A 27,138-nucleotide genomic window follows, 5' to 3' on the forward strand; every position below is an offset into this window, starting at 1 on the left:
GTCTCCAGACCAAGTTAGATGGTGACAGATGCCAAGTCCAGTATCAGTAGGCGGTCCAAGTGTCATTTCTTGAGCTCTGCTTCTTTTGTGCAAGCAACGTGCAGTTCTGACGCATCACGTCTGATAATGACATCGACACAAGGAGCGGAAACAGCCACTACTTCTACAACATTCCTTCCTCATCTAAGCTTGCTCTAAAATAAATGTCTAGAAATCAAATATGTTTCCTCTCAGTCCTTAAGAGTAGACAATTTAAATGTTAAACAGAGGGAACATGATCATGCGTTTTTTAAAACTGCACTCCTTTTGAAGTGACAGGTCTACTTTGTAACTTTAGGGTAATTTTAAGTCAGCCATTTTCAAAGAAACAATGAAACAAAACGTTTCCGTTTATTAGGGTGGTGAATGAGAACAAGATAGGCTCCCATTCTCTACTAAAACCGAGGCGTTAAGAGCCCATGCCTTCAATGAAAGGCAACTGTCGACTGACAGCAGCTACTTGAAGAACAATCAATGGTAGAAGCAAACTGAGGAGAGGGAAAAGCAGAACAATGGAGAGAAAACATTGATCCTAAGGTCATGAACCGGCTTTTTACACTTCTAACCCATGTAGAAGTCTAATGTTTCTGCTGTTTGAGGGTACAGGGGGAGAACCAGGCTAGGATTTGTCTGAATAAACATTTCTGCTTAGTGGTTTAACTTATTTCAGTTGGATGTCAATCAAAAGCACATAGACGGTCTACGTCCTGCTTCACCTTACCCCATCAAACCTCACTGAAAGAACGACACAGCAGGACTCCCTCTCTTGAGTTATCGCCACAGTAGTGAACTTTGGGGATTAATTCATCTGAAGGAAACACACTTCATTCCTTTCTGTAAATTTCTCTACAGGATATTGTAGCTTCAATTTGTCAAAGAACATCCATAGCATGTTAGCTGAAACCTCCATGTTTACATTAAAAAGAGTATTTCTGGTTCAATTTGCGTTCCCCTCGCCTTGCAGATGCTGAAGATAAAATCAGAACACCTTCATACTCATTAATAAGAAGGATAAAAGTGCAAGAAAAACTGAGAATCTCACATAAGGAGTAAGTCAGATCTTTCTCTGAGAAGGTGATATTTTGTGTAGCAACAGGAATGGAAGAAGGATGTAAACATAAAACCAAAGAAAAGTAAAAATATAAACGTACAAATGAAAAGGGCCTGAGGTTACCATGGGTTCGTCCACCTGTAGGAGCACCAGAGAGCAAATGGCTGGAGGAGACTATGTGTGGGGACAGAGGCAGAAAACTGGGAGCAAAAAAAGATATAAGGAAGACTGGAATTGAAATATGAGGTTAGACCACTAGAGGATTCTGAGCAATGGAGTGCCGAGGACCAATTTATATTAAACAAACATATACATAACACCTCATTCTAACCAGCGGAAAACCCTGGAGCCTCAGTAGAAATAGCAAAATCATCTATCAAGGATTATTCCCCAAACAGACCCAATGCCTGGAGCGAGGAAAAGGAAGTCCTGATGAATTCAGCCTTTGTGGACAGAGAAGTTATTAAAAGGAAGAGCGGTCAGCAGAGACGCTGGGATGAAATAGAAAAACCACAGATGAGCGGAGGCCTGAGAGAAATGTGGATGAGGGCATCGCAAAGCAGAGCTAAGACAGTGCAACTGAGCTGGAAGGAAAGGTGAAGGCGTGCGAGCAGCTGTACCTACGGGGTTCCAAGGTCACGTGAAGTTGTTAGCTGGGTGAGATCCAGGATATAGTATCTGGTATGCCGTGTTCTACACTTACTGGTTTATTTCTTTACCAGCGCAGTATGGTTTAAACAATGGGCTACATTTTATTTATTTGCTTTATTATGTACTTATTTATTTACCACTATTTTCAAGGTTTCCCAGGTTACATATAAAGGTAAATTAAGACAGGGTTAAAAACATCCTTTCCTTTGCAAAATCTTTTCCTGTTAAAAGTTCTCAAACTTGGGCTGGAGTGAGGGCTCGGCAGTTAAGAGCACTGACTACTCTTCCAGAGGACCTGAGTTCAGTTCCCAGCAACCACATGATGGCTCACAACCATTTGTAATGGGATCTAACGCCCTCTTCTGGTGTGCCTGAAGACAGCTACAGTGTACTCATATAAAATAAATAAATAAATCTTTAAAAATAAGTTCTCAAACTCTTTGTGCATATCTATAAGGACTTGATTAGCAGATAATACTTTGATCTTTGAATTACTGTAATAATAATAATAATAAATATTTTTGTTATTAGACTTACTAAGCACACACATTTAATCATCAGTCACCTACGTAATGACCATGAACATAAGCTGGATAGAAAAGAAAAAGAACCCTTGGTTTCAAAATAATGGAAAGATTCAGAAAGATGTGATAACTAGTTCTAATTTAATGATCCTGGAATTCTTTTCTGCCATCTGTGATTTTTGTTTTGTTTTGTTTTTGTTATGAATCCAGTAAGACTCATTAGTCCATACCTGTCTTTGACAGATTGACATCTGTTTCTGGTCACTTCACCTGCAGTTCCTGTGACCGCTTCTGGGTTAACACAGGTAAGCCTATGCATTGGTATTCACTACAGTTCTGTTCGTTAACAGCCTGATTATGTTAGATAACAGAGGGATGAATTAAAAGTGTGTATAAGCACACGGGACATTTTAAGCAAAATGAATGATGTTATTTCAGTTGAAGAAAAGTGCTTGGGACTGCAAATCACCACAGTGAGCAAACCGTCGGTCTTACATAGACGTGAGGTGTCTCTCACTAGCGGTGGTGCACAGACATAATTCAATGTATGTTCTGATGATAAAGATGTACAGGTGAATCTACCCAGGATCAAAGGGGACTAACAGGAGGGGAAGAACTATATGTGGCCCCTACTTAAAATATGTTACATACCTGCATGAAAATACCATTATAGAGGGAGGGAGGAACAGAAAGAGCAAAAGAGCCCAACTAAAAGAGGTATTTAAAAAGTTCTAAATGCTCTTATCCTATGTATTAGGTCAGGGCATGACAGTGGATGTAGGTTATAGACTGGAAACTATGAAAGCTTTCACTCACCTGAATATTCCTGAAACTGAACTTAGTCAGTAATCAAGTGAGTGACACTTCAGTCATGAGAAAGAACCTTGGTGTCTTTTTAGGAAATATATGAATAAAATACTGAGTAGTTTTGCTAACAATACATATATGCTTATTATATATATATGTTACATATATACACATACATATATATACAATAACAATATATATATATATATACATATATACACATATATATTGAGGTCACTCTGCATCTGCTGCTTAGATAATGGCATCCTGGCAGTAGTCTGGCATATAAGACTCTCCCTAGAGACATGGTCAAAGCAAATGCTCAACTTCTGGAAAAGGCTTGGTCTCATTTGTGCTTAGCTTGTGTCTTGACATAACTTCCACAGGGAATTAAAATAAAGGAAATTCATTCAGACAGACAGAGCAGAGAAAGAGAAAGAGAGAGAGAGAGAAAGAGAGAGAGAGAAACTTACCAGACCTCAGCTTGTCACACTATTCACATATAATTTGATGTTGTTATGCATTATTTATATAATAGGCACAATTTGGATCTCAGAAATAGCTGAATAATATTTATATTTTGCTCTAACTTACTTGTACACTGGATATGACACAGCTATGGCATTTTAAACACACCTTCTTTCGGGTCACATCTGCTTTCCTTGTCTATTTAGTTTTTCCACCATTATTGTGGTGAGATAAAAATCTTGAGTTTACCTTAGAAATGCTGTGTGAGTGTTTAGTAGATTCAGCACACAGGGGTAGCTCTACGATGGATACAGAGTTAGCAGTGTTCCTGGGAGAAATGTCAGCAGACCCAGAGTTACAGGCTGGAATTAGATGCTGTCAATAGACTCACAAGCAGAGACAGGCTTAGGATTTAGCAGAGTTTCCTTGTCTTCAACACAGTGGAAAGTAACTGACAGTAGAAGGGGAAAAGTATATATGCCTCATCTATGAAGTCCAGAAAATATCAGGAATGAAAATGTTAATTCTGCCTGTGATAACAAGAAAACTTCTGTTTCCCTGAACTGTGTATTTCCTGCACACACACAAAAAGCAGATTCTCTTTCTTAATTTACACCAGCTTTAAAATGTGCTCCCCTCCAGGAGCCCGTAAATTAATGGGCTTTTATTGTATTCTGGCATCTTCACTAACTCAATGTGTCTCTCGTTTGAGCATTTAAATTTTAGTAAGACTTTGCATAGTCTGGGTTACATTCAGTGTACTAGGATTGTAATAATACCAGTTGAAAAAAAAAAGTTATAAAATGCTCAGCCATATGGTTCCTCCGTGCACGACAATTAATACAAAACACAAAGTAAACATTTCAAAAGTATTTTTAACATCGTTACCAAATGTGGCACCGCCCAACTGTTAAGCCTCCTTGAATTGAGAAGCATTTTCATAATAAAGTGGGGAAAGAGTTGTCACCCAAAGGAAGCACTTGAGAACTTCTAGGAGCTCTGCCTGAATTAAAATTGGGTGTGGCCACTTTAAGAGGAGGGAGCCATGGCGTTAAGCCTCTGGATCAGGAGGAAATGATTATTTCAACTAAAACGACATAGAAATCTTTTAATTATAAATCTTCTAAAAGTGATTGTGGTTGGGACATAAGGATCATTCTATAACATCAAGCTTTTACCAGATTACTGAGTATACCAGGGCTTTTTGACTTACCTAAATTTCTTCTCTATGTTTAAATGGTCATTGACTTTCCTGCCTCTGCATCTCCTGTATGTTAAATAGTTAAAAGCCATACTTGGGAAACCCAGCATCTGGGATAACATGGCTTTACTTGTCTGAGCAGAAACTAAACCTTCTCAACATTTGATGTTTGGAGACACAGTCGATATGCCTTCTGTGCTACCTACTTTTGTTAGGTTCATTGTTTCATATAATACATATATACACAAAAATCTAAGTGTCCAGTTACAAATACCATCTGTGATACTGTGACCACAAGCAGGACAGAGAACATGCCATCATGCTACAAACAGAACAAAACACTTTGTAACATATATCTTCAGCATAGGATCTTGCTCTTATGGTCAACTCCTGAAAACTACTAATCTTTTTTCATTATATTTTTGCAACTTCTAAACTTCCTTATGAATAGAATTTTAAAATATATAGTCATTTGTGTTTGTTTTCACCTAGATGCTGGTTCTTGGGATTCATATATATTATTGAATGTGTTGATTTTTTAAATGACTAAATAGTATTTCTTTCTGTGAATATACCACAGTTGTCTGCACATTACAGTTGATTGGCATTTGAACATATTTTCAGTTTATGTCTTTACTTTGTATTCTCAAAAGTATTTCACAAACGTGTCTATAAATTTTGTATGATCTTTATCAATGTTGAGCACTTCTAGAAGAATTGAAGAGCTAATTCTAGAATATATGTAAAATACAAAGGATCTAGAGGGACCCATCCAACTTTGAACATACTAAAGGAGGGTCAGCATTTAACCTGAACTTAAGTGTTGCAAAGTTTTGGTTAATAAAACACTGCAGTAGTGATGTAAAGGTAGATTGTAGATAAATAGAGCTAGACAACATTTCAAAATAGATCCACAAATATATGCTAACCTTAATTTGGCAAATGTTGCAAGGAAATTCAAATAAGAGTAATTTAACCATTCAACAATAAGCTTTATAGCATATTAGTATTCATATGCAAAAACTAAATTAATATCTATTCTGATTATACCGTATCCAAATAAAAACCTAACTATGAATCACAGCTATTATATATGCAAGTTCCTGAAATGTCTTAAATAGGACACGGGAAAATGAAGAGGAGTTTGATATGGCCAACACTTCTTATATTATATATCAAAAACAAAACCATTTCAATATATCAGTGGCCCTCACCAAACTTCAGATTTTTATTTAAAAGTACTGTACCAAAAATCAGATTCAAGCTGTCAGCTGAGGGTTGTGAGATATTTATCCTGTAGTGAATGTTTATCTTAAACTTATGAGCATGACTTAACACTCAGTAATAAGAAAATAAACAACTAGATTAACAATGGGCAAAAATATTGAGGAAATGTGCAGAAAAGAAGACATGTTGGAGTTGGAAGCTCATGAAGAGATATTCAAAATCATTGGTTATTTGGAAACTGTACATAAAGGTTATAAGATATTACATAGCACAGCCAACTAGTATTCAACAATAAAAAAAGGACAAACTATTGTCACTATTAAAATATAGCAAGACTCTAATAAAAAAAGGAAGGAAGGTAGTTCAGACAGAAGAAGCTCTGCTGTAGGGATTAATTTATGATAAATCTCTAGGGATGTATGACATACGGCTGCAGACGGAGGAGTAAGAAGAGGCATCCAAAGACTGTGAGCAAGCATTTGAGGGTTGAAAGACGTGTTTACTATCCTGGGTATATGACTGTCCACAGTCATCAAAATACTCTTTAAATATGTGAAGTCCGATGCCTGCCCATTTTATTTCAATAAAAATTAAATTATCCTAAAATCCGTTGTCTGCATTTTTAGGATTATGGGGGAATACACTACAACAGTACTAAATTCCACAAAGATTCTGAAATTTTCTCTCGGTTCACAATTGTTTCTACTTACTTGTGCTTTGTTTTGAGGAACAAAGCATGTCTTTAGACTAAATGCCTTCTTTCTGTAAACGTTTTTAAATTTTATGATTGAGGTTAAGAATCTTGGTGGTGATACTTCAGTACTTTAGATGCTGATGGATATGTGTGTATGAATTTATGTCTGATTGGTTAATAAGGGCATTGGTACCCTGTCTGTGCTCTCGATATTGTGGTCTTTGGACAGACACCTTCCACTGAACACAGTAGTCTCCTTGTTCCTCCGAAACTGGGGAGATCAAGGAAACAGAACAAGGGGCGGGAAAGATGGCTCAGCAGGTAAGATTGCTTTTCCAGGGGACTTGATTTCAATTCCCAGCCTCGACTCCGTGGCTCATGGCATCTCTAACCTCAGTTGCAGACAGACCATCTGACACCTGCTGACCGACGCTGGTGCTGCACACTTGCACAGACACATATGAAGGCAGAACTCTCATATACATAAAATAAGAAAGAAGAAGAAAGGACACATAACTCTTATACCAGATGGTTAGGCACCAAGATGGCTGAAAGACGATGAAATGCACGTGTGACCTTTGTAATAAGCATTTGTCTTTACCATACTCCCTCCATGGTATCTCCAAACCGTGGGGAAGCTGTAAACTCTCTCCACAGAATACACTGCTTTCACTTGCTTGGCGACTTTAAATAGAACAATTTATCGACCGTAAAGCTAATAATGGCATTTGAATTAGCAGATTGTTAGTGAAACCTCAACTTGTGAACGTTTCCTACCAACGCACACTTTATTTAGGAAGTCAGTTTTGGAGCTCTCCAGCTTTACTTAGAGGTACTGGTGGAACGGATAAATCTCCCATATCCCCTGCAGCAGCTGCTGTCCTTTGAATAATGAGCATATGCTTCCATCATATTTTATTGATTTGATCCCCTTCAGCAAAAAAAAAAAAAATATTTCAGTGATATGCAAACAACATTCACAATTTCTACAGATTTCTCAAGCCAAACAGGAAGCTGATGGGCATACAAAGGAAAAAAAAAAACAAAGGCGCTGTTTGGATTTCTTAACCAAGAACGGGACAGAAGGGAGAGACGGGGGATCCACGAACACATTTTAATATCCAAATATCAATCGTATTTTAAATGTGAAGTGTAGCAGACTAATTAATGCTACAAAAGAGACTCCACAATTTGCACAGGTTCAGGAATGTTGGGATTTGAGCTAAAGATTCACGTGCTAGGAAAAATGAAAGACACTAGAGTTTTCTAGCCAATATATGGCTGGTTTGATTCAAGTAAGTGGTTCACAATTTAAGGACTCCTGAAGGGTTGTACTAAGGAGATGGACAGGTGCCTATTAGGAAAAGAGTATATATAAAAGAAGACATAGAATACACATACAAAAAGAATGAGTTGATCAAGTAGAAGATCAAGTAGAAAAAAGAATTCAGTCCACATGCCCGACACTAAGCATATTTCCTAATGAGGCAGTCTCCAGGCTGCCTGAGATTCACTGTAAAGGTTTTTAAGCAGACACCACCTGCCCAAGGCATGCTTTTAGGACAGGGTACATTCTGAGTTTGGACGACTTTATGGAACAGAGGGTTCCTTTGTTGACATTTGTTACTGTATTTACTGTATTTTTTTTTTTTTTTTTTTTTTGGTTTTTTGAGACAGGGTTTCTCTGTGTAGCCCTGGCTGTCCTGGAACTCACTCGGTAGACCAGGCTGGCCTCGAACTCAGAAATCCGCCTGCCTCTGCCTCCCAAGTGCTGGGATTAAAGGCGTGTGCCATCACTGCCCGGCTTTGTTACTGTATCTTTTCCCCCTTGGAGATAGGAACAAATGTTTAACTCCTCCCTACCAGACACTGACAACAAAGAAGGTAAAACCATCCACAAATCCCAACTCAGAGGAACCAAAGAGTTTATTGGGCTTATTTACAGAACACAGGTGGCAAGTTTCAGGGACATGGGAGACCCCCAAAGCATCTGCAGCCACCGGAAAGTCTCACCCTACCTAGATGATGACTTCTCCATAACTACAAGGATGGAGACCCCAATTAATCTAATCTTCCACAGCTATTGTACCCCACCACCTCCCAAAGTGAACAGGGCACTTGCAAGTTGGGAAGAAATCACATACAGTAGACTGGAGGGTACAAGTAAAAACAGCAGAATCTCAGATGGGAGCCCAATGACAATCCTCACTCCTTCTGTAGGGGAATATTGATCATCAGTGGACCTGATCTTGAAGGTCCCCTGCAAGGAGTCTCATTCTCTGATGAAAATGACTGCCATTAGGCTCAGAGAAAAGTGCTCTGTAAGAGAATGTATTCAGAAGAGACTCTCCTGTACGTTAGCCATTTGATTGTTGATTTGAAATGTAAATTATTAGATCTGGCATCAAGGAATAAATTGAAGTAGATGAGGGGCTGAGTTAAAGATCTGCATATCACTTCAGTTATTGTGTATTAATTGTGCAAGCAATGGACTCAACTATGACACTTTCATGGACACATGCAATGTACTTAAATCGTATTGACCAAAGCACCCCTGTCTTCCTCCCTCCCCTGCTTTTTCTCTTCCCATAGCCCCAGTTGCCCCCCCCCCCCAACCATTTACACTTATATTAGGTTCCACATAAGGAAGAAAACGTAACACTTCTGTTTGTTGTTCCAGCCTGTTTCACAGACAGACTGATTCTGGTTTCCGGTTGATCTGTAGGTTAAGGAGCAGTCCAAAGCAGTCTCGACCAGCATCCTTTCTTCCTCTCCCTGCCATGCATGCCTCTGGAAAACCCAAGTTTATCAGGAGGCATGTTGTGCCCGTGACAGGATAATTAACAAAACACATAGCAGCATCACCATGGAAATGAATTAATTCCATGTGCTCAGTGTCAGAAGACGCGGGGAGTCTAGCTAAATTTGTTATTGTTATGGAGTATGACAATGAAGAATTTACTGTAAAAGTATTTTAAAATAGGACTACGAGATACTGCTGTTAAATGTTGGGCTCTTCAACCACACATTTCCATTACTCAGGGTTAAACAAGTGTCATTTCCACAGGATGTTCTAGGTTGTTCTTTGCAATACCAGAGAAGAACGTTTGCAGGCTGATGTTTCTAAGAAACAAATTGATCATCGTAGTCCTGCTAAGAGGAGCCCTTTAATACCTCTTTCAGTGGTGATGATCTAGAAAACACTATCAAAAATACTATTTTACTGACTATAAAACCTGTGTACATCTTTAACAACAACAAAATTGTTGACGACTGAAGGTATCCCTGCCAACCCATCACAGAAGCTGAATTGCAAGGGTGATTGACAGGAAACTCATGCAGGGTTTCTAATTCTCAGCGTTGGAGTCGTGGGTTCCTAACCCCCGTGTTAGGCTGCAGAAAGACCAGTGTTAGCAGCACATTCGCCGCTAAGCAAATCTGATCACCATGAAGTGTGAGCTGCTCAGAAGGGACACGTAAGTGGAGCTGGGGTGGGAGTAGCAATAATTATCAAGAAAAATAGAAGAGCGTCGTGGAAGCTAGAACAAGTCACTGCGATCTGTGAAAGAGGAGGGCTCCAGAGCAGAAACCCAAGTCCACAACACTGTAGCCTGTTAAGGGCTGTCAGGATGAGCAGGAAAGGCCCACGAACGGCAAGCATTGTGTTATTAGGCACTTTTGTTCTCCGTGTTCCCGCTCTTCGGTTTTCTTTCAAATTATTTCTTCACCAGGTTATTAAGTGAAACACTCGCAGCCTCTAGATAGCCTATAATTTACTCAGTTCCTATTTCTCTATAAACCTGCTGTGCCTGTTCAAAGAGCATCCCTGTGTACCCCAAAAGACCACCAAAGACCTGATTGCGATGCTAGTCCTGACACAGCAGGATGGGAAGAGGAAGTCCTGAGCCCTCAGCGCGATGAGATTTTATAGGAAACAGGGGACAACGTGGAGGTTTCCAGCCTGGCAAGCGCCTAATTGAATTACTACTGTGACATATGTAAGCCAACGGGTGGGTGCTCTGAGGTAAAACCATGAACAATCAAAAACAGTCTGAAAGTACATCTGAAACTATCAAACTAATCCTGATTGGAAGTAACTCTGGGGTATGGGCCAGGGACAAGCCATGTGGTTCTTCCTGGCACTTGGGTATAGCGTGGTTTCAGCTGCAGGTAAAGTTCTTGGGCTCTTTGTTTTTTAAAATGGAGGCTAGTCCCAAGATAGGGTAGGATTGGCCTCTCAAAGCCACACTGACCACAGGGAAGACATAACCTTGTGCTATAAAATATCATTGAACCCAACCCGCACTAACTTCTTGCAACACAACGCACTAGATGATCAATTGTTGAATGCAACTCTTGCAAGCTTGTACGAGGACAAGACCACTTGTCCACTGGCATGGTCTCCTAATCGAGGAAAGTGAAGGAGACTTAGGAAAATCTACTTACAGTTATTTACTTAGTCATTTTTATTTTTAGATTTTACTCATGATTTGCATAAATGTGATTATCATTTCCAAATACATGTCACTACCTTTACCTCATCTTTTAAACAATTGTAGATGTTTAATGCTAACAGTTACAGTTTTTAGCCAACGAAGATCTCAGTGTACATTGGTCCCTTTCTTTCTTTTTATTTTCAGTACATCAGAAAATTAAGTGGTTGTTAGTAAATAGGATATAAATTGATTCCATTGTTGCGTTGAAGAGAAACAAATGTTTCCAAATTACATTTCTCTTCTGCTCCTTCTATATTATAATGAGAAGAGGGCCAGAATGGATCACTGGGATACAAGTTAGTAATTACAAGTTAATAAATTAGAAGTGTGGTCAATGCTTGCTCCAACTTGCTATCATCTCGCATTCTCTTTATCTCTTGTATTTGCTCAGGTCACAGCTCCTCTGTGGTGGATGGAAGAATTCTCTTTCTATCCAGGTGTACAGCATCTTATGTTATCTCTCATGGTTGTTTGGCATTTAACACACCATCCAGATCATGACCCTCATGTTCTGATCTAAGACTTTCTGTGCCACCACAGTTGCAGATAGCCGCTGGTCTCTTTGACTTTTCTGGCTTAGCTCACCGTGAGGTCAATATTCTTTTCCTGCTTTTCAAGTGAGGAGATTGGCAGAAGGACACTTATTCCTAGTGTCATGATCAAAGCAAGTCACTTGAAAAAAAAATAGACTTTGAACCTAAAGCGCCTTAAATACGGATTTACCATGAATTAACAAAATAAACCCTTTTCCTGATCTCTAAAACCTCTTATTTTCAAATAAAATTACCATTAATGATCTACCCATCAAGAAACAAATCTTGTCTTTCGGATTGTCCTATGATTGTAATAAATAAACAAGAATGTAAACATTGCTAATTTCAGTGAATAAAGCAAGTGTGTAGAATATCATGAGATGGTATTTACATTCGTTTATACAATATATGCTTTGAAATGGGCTCCAATATTATTCACATAGTTTAACAACTCCTTTGTTTTTACAAGCACCAAAAAATTTATTCTTGTTACATGTTGATTTAGAGAAAGATAAAAGAGACTCAAGATAGAAATATGTCATTTATGCTGTTAATATTAAGAATCTGTGATTCTTAAGTTCTTCACTTAATAGGAAACATAAATGGAGCTTATCACAAGAGAGGGTGGCTCATAAAATAGGTCCTTGGAGTGTCAGCGTTTATGACTCCTAAGAAAATAAAGATTTACTCGAAACATTTTGAGGTGTGATTGGAATCAGGCCATGTTCTTTCTTCCTTTTATTTCTTTGCATTATGTAAAATGGTGATTTTTCAACTGTGCCTTGCCCAAAGAGACAACATGCTTTTAGCAGGTTTTTACTCTGAGAATGGAGGGTGACTTCTCCTGAGTGAATTTTTGAATGGCCCCCAGTGTCCTGGACCGCCCAGTATGGATTAATAAATTAGTTACTCCTGGGATTGGAAAGATTGCCACCTTATAAATTCATCAGGGTAAATTGTGACCATACATGGGCACAGTGTCTTAAAGTTGTATCAGGTTATCCAGGCTAAAGAACATATCAGATACACCAGAGTGAGCAAAGGGTGGAGCTCCCTTACTTGAATCCCCAGAGAGGGGCACTTAGGACTGAGACGGTGGCAGTTTCCATCCACCTGTCACATGGTCACAGGGTGTGTGTATCAACTATCTATATATTCTCAAGGAACCTTCAACTGTCCTAGGGGACTCCAGCTCAGCTCAGCTCATCCCCACTGTGGATGTAGCCTGTTCAACTGCCACCTCCTCACCCTCGTTTGTTTTTCTGGGGCTGCTGTCCATCTGTCTTCCTATCCTCTCTTAACAACACTGGGACCCTTACAGTCCTGTTCACCCTCTAGCTGTGACTTCTCAGGGATCTGAAAGTCCTTGCATCTTTAACGCTTTGTACTTACTGTGCAACTTATACAAACAAACACACACACACACACACACACACACACACAATCATACCCATGGAAGGGGAACATTTATTTACTGCATAGTGTATAATACATTATCTAAAAAATAGTATTCATTAATATTCAAATAGAAGTACCTACGTTTGACTTTGTTTGACTTAGCAAAAATTACCGAGAAGCAGAAATATCTGACAAATAGCTACCACTGAAAGCACCCTACCTTGTAAATTAATGTTATTCAATATATTCTGACAGTGTTCAGAGACACAAATGTATTTGTGTATGTCTCTGATATAGCACACTCATGATGGGTGTGGAACACAAATGCCAGACTTTCAGGAAGTGGTTCTGGGATAATAACCAGAATATCTCAGTGATATTCTAACAGCAATAAATGGAATGCAGTCAGGGACTCAGTGAAAGAACATGTACGTCTAGTGACCCAGATAAGATGCAGCACACAGAATCCTAGGTTCAATTTTCAAGCTATGTTACTTTTCCTAGGGGAACATGAACAAACATCTAGTGATGTAGATAAGATATCAAAGCCAAACTGAAGCAACTATTCTACCAAAGTCCACCGTGGCAAACCTGAGATATTGGGCTTACTTACAAGAACATGGCTGAGGGGCTACGACAGGAGCATGATGACACCAACCACAACAACTGCATCCACCCCAAGTCTGACTTTGTCCTGATGAGTGGTACTATGGAATGTCATTGACTTCCCTCCTCTTGTATGCTTTAGCGTTGCCATGATCACTTGCCATTGGAGTACCACGGGGAAGACTTAGCCAGGAATCCTCAGGTATGGTAGTGTGCCCTCCCTTCCTTTCCAACAGTAGCTCTCCCTGCATTTTTTTCCTCAATTAATTGTCATGGCTCTCAGTTCAATGCAGTCTCTAATCCAAGGGGCTGTAAAATAACCATGCCATATATAGAGAGAAAACAAGACACACACAGTGCCCCAGCACCAAAATGGACAAATGAGCCAGATTTAAGAAAAAGATAATACATGTCTTTAGTCAAAAATCATATACCTCCTTCACCAAATGAATATATATATAATATTATATTATATAATATATATATATATATATATATATATATATATATATATGATATTATATAAAACTAGGGTAATTTTACCAGCTGTCAAGCTGTCAAGATATGTAATAATCTAATAAGTAACAACCCTACACAGCTCAATACAAAAAACCAATTGTGAGATCATTCATTTCACTTTGATTCACAACTGAGTAGAACCTATTTAGTTCTGTCAGCACCCAGGTTTACAGAAGTTTATGTTTAGGCAGATAGCTCAGTTTCCAGGGAATGCGCCCGTGCTGAGTAGTAATGAAGTTATAAATATAAATGAACTCCCTCTTGCTTTAAAGTTGGTTCTTGTTATTTTCTCTTAGAGTCAATGGTTTAGGGCTACAGTGTAGCTCCGGACCTGCTGTTGTGTCTTTTTACAGTGTCAGAAGTATTTAGTAATAAAATCATAGTGCACATTTCATCAGCATCACTCCATTAGATAGGTCACTGTCACTAAGAGCCAACCTAGGTAGAAATACAAGGCTTTCTACACAAATCAAGAGTTCAGGGATAGAGATTCTAAGAGTACTGAAAAGCAGAAACTGGGCAGCTGGCAGGATCAGCCTGCTGGCAGTCTGCTGGAGACATTACTGTAAGGACCTGGATGCTATTGCAAAGTCTGCAGTCCACTGCTAGGTTTGAGTTTGAGTCACCTGAGTCTTGGCACTGAGTTGAGCTTGAGAAGCAAGCTTGGTGAGCTGATGTGTATGATCTGGGTAAACTGACAGGAGTTGAACCCTGGAGTCAGTCGGAGTTCTCTGCCTGCTGGTCCCAGGATGCACACAGCAGGACCAGAGGGCAAATCTGTAGGGCTTCCCGCCACTGCAGTTTCAGGGACTGTCTTCTTTGTGGTACCCTGGTGAGAGAGCTGACCACTCCTCCTGCCTCCTCTGTCTGATAAGCTTTCAGGCTTTGTTTTCTTCATATAGTTCAATATTCCCATGTGTTCCTATTGTCTCAGTTCCATGATCAATTTGGAGAGAGGCACGCTGTCGACTTTTGTCTGTCTGTGACTTATGACTGAGGCCAGGTGCTCACCAAGATGCAAAGTCATCCTGCTACTGCATTTGCCCTTAGGATATAGTCCATTGAAGCAAAATATAGGCTGGGGTGGGGGGAAAAAAGCTACCATTTTATACAAAATGGAGGGAGTAACTTAAGTCAGGGTTAAGCCTGAACTCAACACCTGAATTCGATTATGAGCACAGCTGTTTTTTAAAAAAATTACTTAAAATATGCCTATAGTGGATTACTCAAAGATATACAGATATATATCCATTGAAACAGGGAAAATGGAAGATCTGTTTTATATCTTTAATATTGAGTACTATTTTTATTTAATTATCTTTTATTGATAGAAAACTGATGCCTGGCTGTACATGTTATTTCGTTCAAGCACAGAGATAATGTAAACAAAACAACGAAGAAAGTATTTTGCCCGTAAAATGTTTCTGCAGTAACCTTCCCGCTTCTTCATGCCACTATCATTTGTGTGTCTTAAGTCTTGTTGTTTCTGGTAAATAAATAAATAAATAAATAAATAAATAAAATTTAAATAAATAAATAAATAAATAAATAAAAATTAAAAAATAAATAAATAAATAAAAATTAAAAAATAAATAAATGCTTGCGTGGATTCAGAATTCCTCTGAAGTTCCCCGTACCTGCCACATGCTTATTCTTCAGGTAGCTTAACTGTCCTCAAGAATGGCTGCTCCACTCCAGTGGCCTCTGGGGGTCTTGAATTGTTTACCTTAAATGACCATTTAACTTGTCTGTTCTTCTGTGATTACAATCAGGCTTTGAGTCCTGTCGGTACCTCTGACAGCCATAGTTTAAAATCAGTAATCCCGACTTCCAGAAGTCTCCTCAACCAGCTAATTCCCTATGATCCTCTGAAAACAGGTTTGACCTGCTTCTCTTTCATACTGTTTGGTTTCCTGGTTGCTCATTCCTCCCGCTCTTTGAAATGTGAACTCCACCTTCATTTTTAGTTGAATGCATCTGCCCAAACCCTCACCCTGAATGAAGGAAGCACCTGTTTTCCCTCAGCCTGTACGGATGATCTAGAACTGTCGCATTCCTCAGACAGTGCATTCTTCACACCGTAGCTTGGGATCAGAGCTTCCCCGGAGCCCACGCCGCTGCACATGCTGGCTCGTCATTACATTCTACATAGTTACATGCAAATTTTTACTTTACTGTTAAGTTTTCAAACAATCAGCTAACCTTAAACTGGTTTCTCTCAGCAAATCTCCTTGACTTCTATGTTCAAGAAAAAAGGGTAAATCCATCAGATGCCAGTTCCCTTCTAAAAACTTTCCAACCTGCCCTTACCTGCACTTTCTGGTGAGGACTCTGTCCCCTCTCAGGCCTCCACCACCAATCATTTGGGAATACTATTCCCTTCCATCTATGAAAAATCATCTTGTTTTATTATAAAACTTTTCCTTTCAATGTACCATGTCTGCTTGTTGTTAAAATGCTTAAGTTTTACAGCAAAAGAAAAGGAATTTTAAAGAACTCTCCTAGCTCCACTCCCCTGACAGATATTGCCACACAGTCGCACTCTTGCAGAGTTTCCAGAATCCCAGCACAGTGGCACAGAGCTTATAATCCCAGCTGCTTGGCAGCCTAGGGCAGAAGGACCACCATGCAAAAGGTTGGCCTGGTTTGTAGAAGCAATTAGCTTAAAGTGAGCCTGGGCAAATCTGTGGGACCCGGGCTTCTCTCTTTGTCTCTCTCTGTGTCTCTGTCTCTGTCTCTGTCTCTGTCTCTGTCTCTGTCTCTGTCTCTGTCTCTCTCTCACACACACACCTCTATCTGTCTTTCATCTATCTATCTATCTATCTATCTATCTATCTATCTATCTATCTATCATCTATTGGTATCTATCTACCCACCCACCTATTTATCTCTCTGTCTATGTATCTATCTATGTATCTATCTATGTATCTATGTATCTATCTATGTATCTATCTATGTATCTATCTATGTATCTATCTATGTATCTATGTATGTATGTATGTATCTATCTATCTATCTATCTATCTATCTATCTATCTATCTATCTATCTGTAAAGCCTGTATCCCATTCCCCCTCTCCTCATGCTCCCCCAGCCCACTTCTGCCTGGCCTTCGGCTTCAGCTTCCAGCTTTGGCTTCCGGCTTCAGTACTGTCATCCTCAATGGATCTAGTATCCCTGCCATCTTCAGGTTCTACTTTGGTACTAGTGATGCTTTTTTTTTTTTTTCTTGAAATGCTTTCCTTTCAATTTCTTAGACATAATGTTCTTTCAGGTCTTCTCCCTAAGTGCAGGTGCACCATGCGCTACGGTCCTACATCTCTGTTACACCTAGGATTGCATTTCTCAGGTCATGACCTAAACTCATCTCCTCACACTGCAGTTGAATTTCCAGTTACATCTTTACTTGGGGAACTTGACTGGTTCTCTAATATGTATTATACATTTTACTAGGCACATGACAAAATCAACTTGACATCTCTTCTTAAACATCCCAGTGCTTCCACTGATGTGCAGAGACTAGAAGCTTCTTTGGATGTTTTGTGATCTGCCCATGATGTTCCTGTGTTCTTGGCTCATTTATTCTTGATCATTTTCAGGTTTTAGTTCAAACACACCAACTCCCCACTCCTCTCTCCCCAACTTTTCTGAGCAACTTGGTTTCCTGTTGTTGGTTTTTATAACACAACAGACAAACTCCTCTCAGTTCCAGTATTAAAATTTATGTTTACTTGTGGTATAATTTCTGTATCCTTCATGAAAAGATATTTCAAAGAAGGAGCCAAATCTCACTATTTCATGTTTAATAACTAGAGAGATGCACAGTTTATAATGGGTACCCGGTGAATATTTGTTAAACACATTTTAATAATTACACACTGGATTCCTTGATTTTATCATAGTCAATCAGGCCGGCATTTATTGTTTTTCTTATCTAATCTTGCTTCCCATCTTGGACAAACCCATTCATTCCCAGTCTATAGATATCTCACACACAGTACATAATCTTGACAACTTCCATCTCATCTTTATCGGTGTGGTGAGTCTCTGTAACCCTTTCTTCTAGATATTCCCTGTGACCTCAGCTGCCAAAAGCAAGATACAATTGTTTTTCCAAAAGTATGAATGATACATTAACACCATGGTTAACAGTAATAATGTAGTACAGAGGAACTGTGATAAAAAGAAATCAAGGAGTCAAACGTTGACGTGTTCCTTTATTTAACGAAGCTGTGGAAGGATCCCTTATAAAGAGAATTGTTTGGCATATAAGGATTAGGGAAAGGATGATGGAACTGACATATGGAGATGCCTGACCCTGCTGGGTCACAATCCCAAACACACAATAAATAAAGATACCACAGTGAGGCAGGAAGCAACTTACCAGAGATATCAAGGCTCACTCTATCGGAACTATCTCACTGTTCTGAGGAGCATCGAGTTGAATGGTCTGCTTTTATTCTTTCATAAAGTTGCAGCCCAGGGTCCACATCAAACACCACACTACCAGCACAAGAATGGCAGCCAATCCACAGCATTGTAGAAGGTTTGAAAGGGAGAGCAGAGAGATAAGACAGTAGGGAGAGAATCAGAGTCAGAGAAATTGGACAGACAGACAGACAGAGACAGAGAGACAGTGACAGAGTGACAGAGACAAAGAGTCAGAGAGACAGAGGAGGGGTAGAGAAAGAAATATATTTAGAGAGAGAGACCGAAAAAGGAAGATTATCTTGTCCTACCATATATTCAGCTGTATTTGTCATAACATAACCAAAGATTTTTAAATGAAGATGTTGCATTTAGACATAGGCCCATCATGTGGCTGTTTTGACCAGTTCTTGCTACTTCAACTTTCTAATTTCCCATAGGTTCAGCTGGGTTCACTTGGTCAGTCATTTTTCCAAAAAGCCTATCACTCTTATCCAGGTCACTATGCCTTGGTAAGTTTCAGGTCATTCCACCAGGTTCCACTAATGAATAAAATTCCAATTATAGAAAATAGGAAAGTAAGCTGTGGGTTAATATTCTGTATTAAATCAAGGCCACAGAACCTCTGTGTGTGGAGAAAGTTTTTAGTCCAATCCTTCTGGTGGCAGATATCACGATCCCTTGCTCTCTGACGCTATTATGGTTGATCATGTCCAATAATGTGTTAAGTGAGTTGCTGAGGTCAACAGGGAGGAGTAGAGCTAAGTCTATTAGTGCAGTTCCAGCAAATTAATGGAATGTGTTCCTTTAGGGGAAGAAGGCAGAGCTCAAAGTAACTAATGCTATAACCCAAATACGCTAAAGTTCTCTGGAGAGGGCCAACACATTTCCAGTGGAGTCTGCAGAAAATTAAGAGGCTCTCCTCCACAAAGGATACAAAGGGCTACTTCACTAGCAAGAGAAACAGGAAACTCCTGATCTTGTTAAATAAATAGATGAATATGTTTTAATAAATGTTGGTTGGTTACAGTGGTAGTTATTCAAGGTAAAAAGTACCTTTTGACAAGAAGGAAACAGGTGTATTGGGGGAAGGGAATGAAGACCATAGGGTGTCACTAGTTATAAATGGCCAAAATGTACAGGTGTAGAAAAACAAAATATGCAAGTTTAGTAATTACATTAATTATATTATTACATAATCAGAAACTACTTAACATGGACAAATTATCAGAATTCTTGACTATAAAATATGTTTGTTTGTATGTGCATATACACACACTCAATAAATACCTTTATAGTGATATGTGGTGCATTGTATAATCTTTACAATATCTCATTGTTTAATCAACTCAGGTTTCTCCAAAGGCATCAGCATAAACTGAACCAACTCACTGAGATATTTTTCTTATTTTCCTAAGTAGTATTCTACATAATGTTTCAGGATGTGTTTACTGAAACATCACCACAGTCTCCCACAAATAGCCAGGAGACAAAATGAGAAATATGAGAAATAACTTATGCTGCCCACTCTTTTATATGCACCACAAGCAATATGGATGCAAAGCCTCAGAAAAGGCCCCATGCTAGAGCTCATGTCTCTGCGGCAGGAATGAATAACTGCAATGTAAATACAATCAATACCTTTGGAAAAGAAATGATGAAACACCAACCATTAAATACTCTCTAGAAGTTTGAGCTTCAAGAAAATAGTTCTACTTGAAGACCCACCTATACTGCCCCTGCGTGTAAACCCAAAAGATGCTCCAACCATCCCACAAGGACACGTGCTTCACTATGTTCATAGAGGCCTTATTCATAATAGTCAAAAACTGGAAGTGATCCAGATGTCCCTCAACTGAAGAATAGATACAGAAAATGTGGTCCATTTACACAGTGGAATGCTATTCGGCTATTAAAAACAAGGACTTCATTAAGTTTGCATGCAAATGTATGGAGCTAGAAAAGATCATCCTGAGTGAGGTAACCAAGACCTAAAAGGATGCTCTCACTGAGAAGTATATATTAGCCAAAAAGTACAGAATAAACATGACACAGACCCAAAGAAGTTAAACAAGTAGGAAGGCCCAAGGAACTTTGCTTCAATCCCACTTAGAAGGGGGAACAAAACAATCATGGGAGGCAGATGGAAGCGACCTTGGTGACAGAGAGGAGGGGAAAATGAATAGGGAGCAGGATCCAGTATAGGAAGAGACAGGAGAGAGGCTCAGAGAGTCAGGAGAATGAATGCAAATATGCAGCTGGAGGGGTCAGGTGAGAGTTGGTGGGAACTTCTAAGAAGTCCCAGGGACCTGGGATGGAGGAGACTCCCAGGACTCAATGTGTGTGAACTTAGCCAAAATACCCAACAGTGAAAATATAGAACCTGAAGTGACCACCTCCAGTAGTCAGGCAGGATCGCCCCACCCTCAGTGGAGGGATAGGGACATCAACCCACCTATAAAACTTTTGGCCCAACATTGTTCCTTTCTAAAGGAAATGCAGGGACAAAGATGGAGCAAAGACTGAAAGAATGGCCAACTAGTGACCAGTTCATCTTGAGACCCATCCCATGGGCGAGCACCAATCCCTGATACTATTACTGATGCCATGCTGTGCTTGCAGTCAGGATCCTTGCATAGCTGTCCTCTGAGAGACTCTAACCAGTAGCTGACTGAGACAGATGCAGAGACCTACAGCCAAACACTGGACTGAGGTCTAGGGACCTCTATGGAAGAGTTAGGGAAAGAATTGAAGGAGCTGAAGTGGATTACAACCACATGGGAAGACCAACAGTGTCAACTACCATGAGCTCCCAGTGATGTGAGGCACCCACCAAAGAGCATACATGGGCTGGACCAAGGCCCCCTGGCATATATACAGGGAAAATGTGCAGCTCAGTCTCCATGTGGGTCCTCCAACAATTGAAGCAGAGGCTCTCCCTAAAGCTGTAGCCTGACTGTGGAACCCAACAGGGATGCCTCATCTGACCTCATTAGGAGAGGATGCTCCTAGTCCTGCAGAAAGTTGATACTCCAGGGTGGAGGGATGGGGGATGCACCCTCTCAGAGGCAAAGGGGATGGGGGATGGGGGATGGAGGATGGGGGATGGGGGATGGGGAATGGGGGATGGAGGATGGGGGATGGGGGGAATTCTGTGATGGGGGACCTGGAAGGTGGCAGCATTTGGGATATTAATTAATTGATTAATTAAAAAGAAAGAAATATAGAATTCTCATGAATGGATATTTTCTAATTCAAAGATTTAATGGAGAAAAATAATATAACCAGTGACACTTACATAGCATAAAAATCTAACCCTATGCCAGTGTACTTCAAAATTCATTAACCAACTTTTATAGAAACTGTAGGTAATAAGTAAACATACAAAAGGTATCGTAGGATCCCTTTAATTTTTATTTTATTTTCCATCTCAATTAATGCTGTAGTTAGAATCCTTTTGTCAGCAGCTTTTATTTAAAAATAAAGGCTTATTGGTCACCTACCCAGAGGTGGAGCAGCTATGTGAAAGCAAACCTGTTAAATCAGATACAATGTCTCTTTCCCTCATCTTGTTTCAGTGGAAATTGTAGGAAGATTATCACAAATCAATAAGTAATCACATCGGCTGGGGCGAAAATGTTACTAGTTCACAACTTTCTGTTAGATATTTTATTTTCCAAAGTCCTAAACTTAATCAGTAACAAAAGTTTAATTTTAGAGAGATGGCATATTTAATAACTGACACGATGGATGGTTTTGTTTTTTTTTTTTTTTTTGATGGAGGAATGCAGTTTAACACAGCAGCAGGAGCCACTGTTCCCTGCCTTACGTTTCCTCCAGAGACATAACCTCGAAATTTCTTAGTATGATTTAAGAAGTGGTAAATGAAGGAACGGTGTTTGTATCTTGAGTATCCGAGCACAGGGCAAAGAAAAGGAAGATTGAAGCATTGTGGTGGTTCATAAAATAAAAATAAAATTTAAAAAATACCACAGATATCTCAAGCTAAAAACAACGTACTTCCAAAATGTGCAAAATGGTGTGTTTTTGAAGTGTGACTGAAATAGAAAACTAGAAAATTCAGTATTTTAAATGTATTTCATGGAAAGCAAAATATTTACATAGGAAAATTAGTGGCCAATTTATCAGGGTAAGAATTCACGAATTGATAAAAAGTAGCTCTGCATTTACTCTGGAACCTTATGTTTAATAAGTTTTTAATGCTTAAAATTGAAATGTTTCTATTCTTATGAGTGTAATTCAAAATAAGATTAGGGTATTGTAATTGAAAAGTGGACACAGGCAATAGGGGTGGTATTGGAGCGGGTACCGGAGTGAATATACTGTAAAAATATTATGTATGCATGTATGAAATTCTCAGAGTGGCTAAACATGATATCAAAAATTAAATTTTAGCAGTTACAATATTCCATGTAGCCTGTGATTCTAGTATCTGTATTCAGGAAAAACAAACAAGCAAACAAATAGATCCTAAGCCCAACGAATTTAAAATTCAAGAAAGCCAACCAACCAACAACAACAAACCCCAGCTGATTTTGTGACTAAATATTTTTGAGTAAAAGTGAGGGCAGAGGGCAGTGGGAACCCTTTTCATGCAGACGCAGAAACCACAACTTGAGTCACCTCAGCTAGGTTTTATTCGGGAATTTACTAATTCACTTAGAAAGACTGTCAGATAACATTAAGCTCAGGCAGCAGGAAAAGACAATGGCCATAATAAGTAAACAAAACATTTGGTTTATTCCAGTGTCCCTAGTCCCCAAAACTTCTATCCCAGTGTGTTTCTTTGATCAACCTGAAGCCCCGAAATAAGCCAGCCATGACTAGAGGCCTGCTTGCTATCCTAAGAGCTAAGCACAGCTCCCCCTGCTGCTGTGCCTCAAAGGGAGACACAAGTGTGATAGAAATGATGCAATGATGCGACTATTAAAACAAGATCAGATTCTGAAAGTGTGAGGAGGAGGAAACCTAGATGAAACCATGAGACGACACACCAAAAGACAAGCCCGATGGTGGAAGAGACACGTGGGTTGTCTACGCCACTTCCGGTCTGCAATGCAATGGGCGGTCCTTGTGTGAGGGTGGGAGTGGGTGTGTGTGACTACGTGCTCACATGTGGTTGCTGGAGGAGGTGAGGTGTTATCTGTGTCACAGTGAGGCTCCTGAGATCCTCCTTCCTCCAACCTTCCAAAACTGGTCTTCCAAGCAGGTCCGGCCCTGCTGGGTTTTGTTGCTTTGTATCTATCTCTTTAATTTTTGATATTATGATATACTTACATGACTTTTCTCTCTCCTTTCTTCCTTCAAAAGCCTCCGATATACCTCCTTATTGCTCCTTTAGATCTATAGCCTCTCTTTTCATTGATTATTGGTTTATATATAATATGTATATGTATGTTTATATACATATATTCTTAAACATATGAATACAGCCTACTAGGTCTGCACAATGATACTTGTAAGTCTCTGTTCAAGCATAACTATTTGGTATCCCTAACTAAGAGACTCCCAAAACACTACAGACCATTGCTGTTACCCTTGACTGTGCCGCGAAGGTGAAAGCTAACTCCCCTTTGCTGAAGACACCATGCACTTCAAACACAGGCCCCAGAGGCCCCTGAGCTGAATTGACTGAAAGCCTCCTTCTTGAGTTCTACCCAGATATATTGCCTGTGAACCACGTCAACAGCCAGCATGGCGTGGTAAACCCCATGCCTCACCTACCATGGTGGTTTTGTTTTTAACATAATCCTTTCATTAATTCTTTGAGGATTTTCATATGATGCAGTATGAGCTTATTTCATCCCACAATCTGCCCCCCATCCTCCCAACACCCTTCGCCCTACAACTCAATTCTGGTTTGTTTTAATATAACCCACGTAGTTCTGAATGTGGAGACACCAACTGGAACACACCAGGGTCTACACATTTAAAGAAAACTGACTCTCTTCCCAGAAGTGACCAACTGCCCACAGCTCCTCAGTTAACGGTGGGAGCTCATGAACCCCTTCCCCCTCTGCCGTGTGGGCTTGAAACGGGCTGCAGGGCTTTGAACTCAAGTTCTTCCTGTCTGTACAACACTGCCACTCCCTAAGCCATCTTCCCAGTCTTTACATCTAAATAATGTTATTTCCTAGGAATGTTTGTATTTTAATTATAAAAATGACAGTTTTGGATGAAATCAATATAGTTAATAACTGTACTCTCATTAAAAGGGAGATTTCTTTCATAGTATTTCCATGGACTCTGCCGGAGGCTAGGTATAAAATGTTATTTCATTATGAGTGATATAAATATTGACAGTATCATTGAAATGTAAACACTAAATTATTTTGTTAATAGTTTATAACCTGTGAAAATTAAATTTAAAAAAAATCAAATCATCTCATTAAAGGAGCCTCTCTTTCCTTGGGCCTGAGGTATAAGAATGGCTCACATGCAGGACTTCTTGGCCTGAAGGCACACTATTCAGAAAACAGGGGGTCAGATTCATACCTGTCAGTCATTCAGTCGAAAACCAACTGGGGTGGTGTCCAGAGAACCTGTAAAAATGATGATATCAACAGCTAAAAGAGAGAGAGAGCATGTGTCGGGTAACGGTCTCAAAATGAATTCTAATATCTAAATAATAGATAGTTCAAATAATCAGTTAATAAGTCCGGCTCAGCTTGTACACTGATGCAATGGGAAGTGAGAATTTACACATGCATATAATATCTGTACACTCCAGACTCTGTAAAGCAGGAAACAATGACAAAATTCGCAGGTAGGAATGAGACACAGCAAAGAAAAAGATTTCCTTCCAAGACAGCAGAACTTTAAAGGGACCATAAGATCCAGTACGATTGGGAAACACTGAGGTGAAATTACACGAAGAGTTAATTCAGGCACATTTTGTGGCTTTGAATATGTTCACATGTGGTCATGGAAATTTTTAGTATGAATGGAAGCTTGTGGAATGTCTCATTTTGGCATAAAGTCTTTCGAATGAGCAAAAGCGCTTGATGAGGTAAATACTAATTGTGCTTACATCGACAAGAACCATGATTCCCACCCTGCCATTACGCTCTAGCCCCAATCCCCCCACACCCCCCATCAAAGCTGAGCTGGAGCAAAAGGCCCAACAGGAAACAAGTGGGCTTTTTCTGTCTCATTCAAGAGCCTGTTCTATCTTTAGCAAGCTTTCTAGAACCAATCAGAAAGACTTTGCAATACAACTGATATGTGCCTCAGAAGCAATTCTGGATCTGTTCTTTCATATGTATCATCTTCAAGACAATTGTCAACTAGAACATGAGATGCAGATTGTTCTACTTTATTTTTAATAAAAAATACATTTTATACAAAATATTCTGATTTTGTCTTCCCTCTGATCACCCCTCCCAGACTCTCCCAAACTCCCCACCCACCCAAATACACACCCTTTCTTGCTCTCCTGTTAGAAAATGAACAAGCGCCTTTAAAAATAATAGTAAAATTAATTAAGATGAAATAAAAACCAACCTGAATAGGACAAAACAAGTGAGCAGAAAAAGAGTAAAAGAAGAGTCACAAGAACATGTACACACATTCACAGACACAGAAATCCCATAAAGACGCAAAATCAGAAACCATAATATGTAATCAAAAGACCCGTCAGTCATTCAGTCGAAAACCAACTGGGGTGGTGTCCAGAGAACCTGTAAAAATGATGATATCAACAGCTAAAAGAGAGAGAGAGCATGTGTCGGGTAACGGTCTCAAAATGAATTCTAATATCTAAATAATAGATAGTTCAAATAATCAGTTAATAAGTCCGGCTCAGCTTGTACACTGATGCAATGGGAAGCTTTGCATCTCATCACCAGAGAAGCTTCCTCCTGCAGTAAATAGGAACAAACACAGAGCCCCACCGCTAGACAACATGTAGAGAGTAAGAGACCTTGTGAACTCAGTTCTAAACAGAAATTAGGTATTTTCATCAAAAGATTCCCCTTGTGCTCTGGGAATTATGTGGAGGTTGGGTCAGGGGGTTGGGAGCAGTGGGAGACAGAAATATCATAAGAGCCAGAAAGGATGGAGGATACCAAGGAGAAAAGACCTTTTAGACACAATAAGACCAATGCACTTATGAATTCACAGCGACTGTAGCAGCATGCACAGGCTCTGCTCTGGTCTAAGCCAGATGGAGTCCCAGTGCTGAGAGGGGAAGCAGACACAACCCTTCATCCCTAACCCAGAAACTATCTCCAACTGATAACTACTGGCAAAAGAAAAATTAGTTTTCTCCAATGCAGTCTCACTGGGTATTCAAGCCACACTTAAGGGCAAGCCCCATGCCCTCCAGAAGACAACTAACACAAAACAAACTTAATGGTATTTGGGGAATGATTTGAGGAGGGTTGTTTTGCTTGCCTGTTTAACTGTTTGTTTTGGTTAGTTTTGGTTTGTTTTGGTTTTTGTCCCATAACGCTTTGGCTGGACATTTTCCCTCTAG

The sequence above is a fragment of the Arvicanthis niloticus genome, chromosome 22 (assembly GCF_011762505.2).
Source record: "Arvicanthis niloticus isolate mArvNil1 chromosome 22, mArvNil1.pat.X, whole genome shotgun sequence".
NCBI lineage: Eukaryota > Metazoa > Chordata > Mammalia > Rodentia > Muridae > Arvicanthis > Arvicanthis niloticus.